Source organism: Liolophura sinensis, chromosome 10 (genome assembly GCF_032854445.1).
Source record: "Liolophura sinensis isolate JHLJ2023 chromosome 10, CUHK_Ljap_v2, whole genome shotgun sequence".
Lineage (NCBI taxonomy): Eukaryota > Metazoa > Mollusca > Polyplacophora > Chitonida > Chitonidae > Liolophura > Liolophura sinensis.
The window spans coordinates 7,886,330-7,894,400 of record NC_088304.1 but is presented as its reverse complement, the minus strand read 5'-3'; positions in this window follow the sequence as shown (position 1 = coordinate 7,894,400).

The window sequence follows — 8,071 nt, the reverse complement described above, 5'->3', positions numbered from 1 at the left end:
TTTTGGTCTTACATACACCTGTATAAGCTATCAGTATTTTCTACATGCATTATGTTTTGACACTGTCTGTGATACATGTACTGGTGGCCATATTTAATATGTCAATTAATGTATGAAATATTCCATTTCCATTCTCCTGGATAAAAACATCTCACATTATATGTGTGCGTTGGTGTATTGGTCAGAGCATTGGTAGTATTAAGTCATAACACTGATAACAACACCAGTATCAAGTCATAACACTGATAACAACACCAGTATCAAGTCATAACACTTATAACAACACCAGCATCAAGTCATAACACTGATGACAACACCAATATCAAGTCATAACACTGAGAATGATACCAGTATCAAGACATAACACTGATAACAACACCAGTATTAAATCATAACACTGATAACACTAGTATCAAATCATAACACTGATAACAATACCAGTATCAAGTCATAACACTGATAACAACACAGTGTCAAGTCATAACAATGATGACAACACTAGTATCAAGTCATAACACTGATAACAACACCAGTATCAAGTCATAACACTGGTAAGAATACCAGTATCAAGTCATAACACTGATAACAACACCAGTATCAAGTCATAACACTGGTAAGAATACCAGCATCAAGTCATAACACTGATAACAATACCAGTATCAAGTCATAATAACCGGCCCGGATAGCACAGTTGGTAGAGCGTCCGCTTCGGGACCGGTAGATCCAGGATCAATCCTTGATCGAGTCACACCTAAGACTTTAAAAGAGGAAGTTGTAACTTCCTCGCTTGGCGTTCAGCATGAAGGGAATGGTGCAACGACTGGTTGACCCGTATCAGTATTAAATCATAACACTGATGACAATACCGGTATCAAGTTATAACACTGATAACAATACCAGTATCAAGGTGACTGGCACTTGTGGGGCATCATGTCAAATTGTTTTTTATTTCATTTGAGTGTGATTACACCCATGTTATATCCTATTTTTAAAAAAATTCCTACAAATTAGCAATATTTCATTTCTTTTAATAATTTAGGCTTGTGAATTTTTAAAACATTGTCAAGTTAATACACGAACATCAGTTACAATTTTTGAAGGACGTGTTTATAGTTGGCCTGTGCTGTAAAGCTCGGATAATTGATTGCAATGCACATGTATTGAATATTCCAGGCTAACCAGTTATTGCAACGTGCAAACCTGCACACATGATCTGAAGTCCTACAGTATGTCAACAATATGTCAGCAATATTCTGGACTAAATTGTAACTCTATTGTAAATTGTGATGAAACTGTTCCCGCTATATATAAATACGTAGACTGTTAGTAATTTGAGTACTTGTGTTAATGTGTCCATTCATGTGAATTCCATTGTAATTATAACTGTTTGGACTAATTACATTTTACTGGTTGTGGATGTGTCAGAATAAAGTGGCTGGGTGGGATGCCATGTCACCGTGACTGGGTGGGGCATCAAGTCACTGTGACTGGGTGGGACGCCATGTCACCATGACTGGGTGGGGCATCATGTAACCATGACTGGGTGGGGCATCATGTCACTGTGACTGGGTGGGGCATCACGTCACCATGACTGGGTGGGGCATCATGTCACCATGACTGGGTGGGGCATCATGTCACCATGACTGGGTGGGGCATCACGTCACTGCGATCAGGTGGGGCATAATGTCACCATGACCAGGTGGGGCATCATGTTACCATGACTGGGTGGGGCATCATGTCACCGTGACCGGGTGGGGCATCATGTTACCATGACTGGGTGGGGCATCATGTCACTGTGACCGGGTGGGGCATCATGTTACCATGACTGGGTGGGGCATCATGTCACTGTGACTGGGTGGGACGCCATGTCACCATGACTGGGTGGGGCATCATGTCCTTGTGACCAGGTGGGGCATCATGTCACCATGACTGGGTGGGGCATCATGTCACTGTGATCAGGTGAGGCATCATGTCACCATGACTGGGTGGGGCGTCATGTCACCGTGATCAGGTGGGGCATCATGTCCTTGTGACCAGGTGGGGCATCTTGTCCCTGTGACTGGGTGGGGCGTGATGTCACTGTGACCGGGTGTGGCATCAAGTCACCGTGAATTGGTAGGTGTCATGTCCGGTGTCAGTATACTGTGACTGCTTGGGGCATCATGTCTTGCGTCATTATACTTTACTGCCTCTTGTATTTGGCATTGAGACAGCACATGAGATATGTCTGCATTTCGACTGGCTTTCTACATGTAAACATTACTGTGGTTTGATCAAAATAATGTTGACAGTGGTTGTTGTCCTCCCGATACAAACAATCTCCTTGTTAATCTGTACCTGTGTGATTTACATGTAAATAAATTACAGGAAAAACAATCTGGATGACATGGCTTAGTTATCAAATATAAGCATGGGGACTAACATCCGCAAATATTACATGATTTTCTCAAAGGCAATCAAGACATAAATAGACAATTATTAAGTTCTGGTCAACCCAGGTGTCAGGTTACTGTGAGTGGAGTATCATGTCTGGTGTCAGCCTACTGTAAGTGGAGCATCAGGTCTGGTGTCAGCCTACTGTAATTGGAGCATCATGTCTGGTGTCAGCCTATTGTGAGTGGAGCATCATGTCTGGTGTCATCTTGCTGTGAGTGGAGCATCATGCCTGGTGTCATTTTACTGAGAGTGGAGTGTCATGTCTGGTGTCAGCCTACTGTAATAAGAGCAGCATGCCTGGTGTCAGCCTGCTGTAATAGGAGCATCATGTCTGGTGTCATCCTACTGTAAGTGGAGCATCATGGCTGGTGTCATCTTGCTGTGAGTGGAGCGTCATGCCTGGTGTCATCCTACTGTAATAGGGGCATCATGTCTGGTGTCAACCTACTGTAAGTGGAGCATCATGTCTGGTGTCAGCTTACTGTGAGTGGAGTGTCATGTCTGGTGTCAGCTTACTGTGAGTGGAGCATCATGTCTGGTGTCATCTTGCTGTGAGTGGAGCATCATGTCTGGTCTCAGCCTACTGTGGGTGGAACATCATGTCTGGTGTCAGCTTACTGTGAGTGGAGCACTATGTCTGGTGTCATTCTACTGTAATTGGTGCATCATGTCTGATGTGCGCCTACTGTGAGTGGATCATCATTTCTGGTGTCAGCTTACTGTGAGTGGAGCATCATATCTGGTGTCAGCCTACTGTAATAGGAGCATCATGTCCGGTATCAGCCTACTGTAAGTGGAGCATCATGTCTGGTGTCATCTTGTTGTGAGTGGAGCATCATGTCTGGTGTCAGCTTACTGTGAGTGGAGCATCATGTCTGGTGTCAGCTTACTGTGAGTGGAGCATCATGTCTGGTGTCAGCTTACTGTGAGTGGAGCATCATGTCTGGTGTCGGCTTACTGTGAGTGTAGCATCATGTCTGGTGTCATCTTGCTGTGAGTGGAGCATCATGTCTGCTGTCAGCTTACTTTGAGTGGAGCATCATGTCTGGTGTCAGCTTACTGTGAGTGGAGCACCATGTCTGGTGTCAGTCTACTGTAATTGGTGCATCATGTCTGGTGTCAGCCTACTGTAATAGGAGCATCATGTCTGGTGTCAGCCTACTGTAAGTGGAGCATCTTGTCTGGTGTCATCTTGCTGTGAGTGGAGCATCATGTCTGTTGTCAGCTTACTGTGAGTGGAGCATAATGTCTGGTGTCATTTTACTATGATTGGAGCACTATGTCTGATGTCAGCCTACGTTGAGTGGAGTGTCATGTCTGATGTCAGCCTACTGTGAGTGGAGAATCATGTCTGGTATCGACTTACTTTGAGTGGAGCACCATGTCTGGTGTCAGCTTACTTTGAGTGGAGCGTCATGTCTGTTGTCAGCTTACTGTGAGTGGAGCGTCATGTCTGGTGTCAGCTTACTGTGAGTGGAGCGTCACATCTGGTGTCAGCTTACTGCATGTGGAGCATAATGTCTGGTAACTCTTTCATTTAATATTAATGATGAAAGGAGAAAACAGTAGAGCTAATTAGAACTGAGTTTTGCTCATTATACATGTATCTTCTACTTAATCCCATCCTAAAATCAATGCAGAACTTTGATTACCGGAAGGGAAATCATTTCCCAGAGTCAGCTGTGCAGCGAACTGAAATAAATACTGCATGAATCTCAGACTTGATTCACCTTAAATACAATGGCATATTCGGCCGGCCACTGTAAGATAAACCTACACTTGTAGTCATTTCTTTGCCATCTTTAAATATTATGGACACCAATATTATTATGATCCTCCCATTCATTGTGACATGTCTTAATTCAACATCCAGCCTTGTCAAAATGAAGATTGTAGACTGGACTTTGTTAATACGTCCAATGTACATGTAATTACCGGCACATGCTCTGACAGAACTAGAATAGAAATCTCAGCAAGACACAATGGCAGCAGTATACGTCCTAATGTTAAATTCCTTTTGGGCATGGCTTTGGCTCATTCTATACAACTCCTGTTTAATCCCCTGCTAATCAATGCAAGACCTTTGATGACTGATACCAAAATCATTTCCCCTAGGTCAGTTGTGCAGTGAGCTGAATAAAGCTACAGGCCAACTGTAACTTGATCGATCTTAGGATGGAATATTCAACTGCGCGCTCAGTGGTACAAAGATCTGCAGGCGTGTTAATTGACTGGGAAAATCTGACTTCTGGTTCTATCAGTTCTTCACAGACTTCACCCATTATCAAGGATATAAAGCCTATAGTGTTCTTGGGTTACACTCATTTACCTTACAAGTAACTGTAAAACCTTCGCTTAAACAGGCTATACTGCAGACTGTTAGGAAAGAATCGGTGAGCAAATAGTGTTAAAATGGTTATAAAAGTTTGTAAAAGACTGTAAAGCAAGGCTATATAATGACTACTTGAACAAAACCTGGGTAATTCCACAGCAGTCTTTCCCATCTGCACCTGTTCCAAACAAACCATGAGGAAATCCACAACAGTCTTTACCAGCTGCACCTGTTCCAAACAAACCATGAGGAAATCCACAACAGTCTTCCCCAGCTGCACCTGTTCCAAACAAACCATTAGGAAATCCACAACAGTCTTTACCAGCTGCACCTGTTCCAAACAAACCATGAGGAAATCCACAGCAGTCTTTACCAGCTGCACCTGTTCCAAACAAACCATGAGGAAATCCACAGCAGTCTTCACCGGGTGCATCTGTACCAAACAAACCCTGAGGAAATCCAGTCCTCACCAGGTGCACCTGTACCAAACAAACTTCAAGGAAATCCACAGCTGTCTTCACCAGGTGCACCTGTACCAAACAAACCTTGAGGAAATCCACAGCAGTCCTAACCAAGTGCACCTGTACTACACAAACCCTGAGGAAATCCAGTCCTCACCAGGTGCACCTGTGCCAAACAAACCGTGTGGAAATCCACAGCAGTCCTGACCAGGTGCTCCTGTACCAAACAAACCCTGAGGAAATCCAGTCCTCACCAGGTGAACATGTACCAAACAAACCCTGTGGAAATCCACAGCAGTCCTGACCAGGTGCATCTATACCAAACAAATCCTGATGAAATCCAGTCCTCACCAGGTGCACCTGTACCAAACCAACCCTGTGGAAATCCATAGCAGTCCTGACCAGGTGCATCTATACCAAACAAATCCTGATGAAATCCAGTCCTCACCAGGTGAACCTGTACCAAACAAACCCTGTGGAAATCCATAGCAGTCCTGACCAGGTGCATCTATACCAAACAAATCCTGATGAAATCCAGTCCTCACCAGGTGAACCTGTGCCAAACAAACCCTGTGGAAATCCATAGCAGTCCTGACCAGGTGCATCTATACCAAACAAATCCTGATGAAATCCAGTCCTCACCAGGTGAACCTGTACCAAACAAACCCTGTGGAAATCCATAGCAGTCCTGACCAGGTGCATCCATACCAAACAAATCCTGATGAAATCCAGTCCTCACCAGGTGAACATGTACCAAACAAACCCTGTGGAAATCCACAGCAGTCCTGACCAGGTGCATCCATACCAAACAAATCCTGATGAAATCCAGTCCTCACCAGGTGAACATGTACCAAACAAACCCTGTGGAAATCCATAGCAGTCCTGACCAGGTGCATCTATACCAAACAAATCCTGATGAAATCCAGTCCTCACCAGGTGAACATGTACCAAACAAATCCTGATGAAATCCAGTCCTCACCAGGTGAACCTGTGCCAAACAAACCCTGTGGAAATCCATAGCAGTCCTGACCAGGTGCATCTATACCAAACAAATCCTGATGAAATCCAGTCCTCACCAGGTGAACATGTACCAAACAAACCCAGTGGAAATCCACAGCAATCTTCACCAGGCGCACCTGTACCAAAGAAACCCTGAGGAAATCCAGTCCTCACCATATGCACCTGTGCCAAACAAACCCAGTGGAAATTCACAGTGGTCCTAACCAGGTGCACCTGTACCAAACAAACCCTGAGGAAATCCAGTCCTCGCCATATGCACCTGTGCCAAACAAACCCTGCGGAAATCCACAGCGGTCCTGACCAGGTGCACCTGTACCAAACAAATCTTGACAAAATCCAGTCCTCACCAGGTGAACCTGTACCAAACAAACCTTACAGAAACCATAGACAAACCAGACAAGATGGAGGATACGTGTTTAAAACCCAAGTAATCACTCACATATACCTGTAGGTCTATTTAAGAAAAATTGGGAAATCAGGTAACATACAAAGCCAAACATTCATAATGTAATCAAATATCGTTAAAAAACATTTATTTCTTGTATTAATGTGCACACAGATTTATACATGCATACAAATGTACACCAAATGCATACATACATGTACACATGTACACCAATCATGAACAACAACAAATTTGTTTGCGCATTTTGTTTTGTTTTTCTGTCATCCTACTGATTTCAGATACATGGTACATGTACACAGGCTGGTCACTAACATTTCTATCTTGTCAGACACAGTGATAGGGATATTTCCACCTCCTAGAGGAACACAACACGACCTACACCTACTGTGTCAGAAAATTAAGCATTCTTACTTAATATTCGATATTCCTTGAAAACACATCATACCTCATACATTTTCAAAAAGTTTCACCATTAAAATCAATGTGACAACAAAGTGGAAAAAGGATGTAGGGCTTTTAAAAAGACACAAAGCATCCGCCACAGTTATGAAGATAAAATTAGGGCCACTGCAGGCTTGTCCTGTATGATCATAGTAAAGTGTTAAGATTAAAAATACATGGGTTTCAAGAGTATAAAAGATATCGACATTTCACAACCAAGTGTTTGATGAAACTAACTAAGCCTTTGTGATTCAAGAGTGGTCTGGTAAAAGACTCTCACATATTAAATGAAAGCCCGCTGACATGACTGGCAAAGTGAGTTTGTAGTCCCTGCTGTCATCATGCTTTTTTGCATGTGTGAATGAGCGTGCAGCAGTTGCAAACAAAGCCACACGCTGATGGCGGCAAGAGCTGTCATCCTCCAGAAGTGCAGTCAATGTAGCATCACTCTGACATTAAGCTCGGAGACACCAGATCAGACAAGACCATGTAAAGCTTCTACCTCGTCAAAACATTCATTTTAGCTGTTACTTTATTCAGTACATTCCAGACCTAACAACCTGACAAAGCCACCCAGTTAAGGGCCACTTACATTGTGAATCCTGTCTGATATTTTCTGTCCAGAATATTTATGTTTATAGTATATAGAACAAAAGGCTTCAGAGTTTTGGCATTTTAAAAAGTACACAATTGTTTTCCATGAAAATCCTCTTTAAAAAAACCTCAAGGAATGATAAAACTGCAGATGCCAGGTTCATAAAGCTATTACCAACTAAGTACACAAGGATATCATAAGTTATGATTATGTCAGGCAATGTTTTAGATTGACTGAAAAGAAGGCTAAATACACATGGACATGCAAGTACAGTAGAGACTCGTCATGTGTCTATGATAATAATAATAATAATAATAATAATAATAAATAAAAAACTCTGGAGGGTAACATCCAGAATAAAACTGATTCAGTTAAAAACA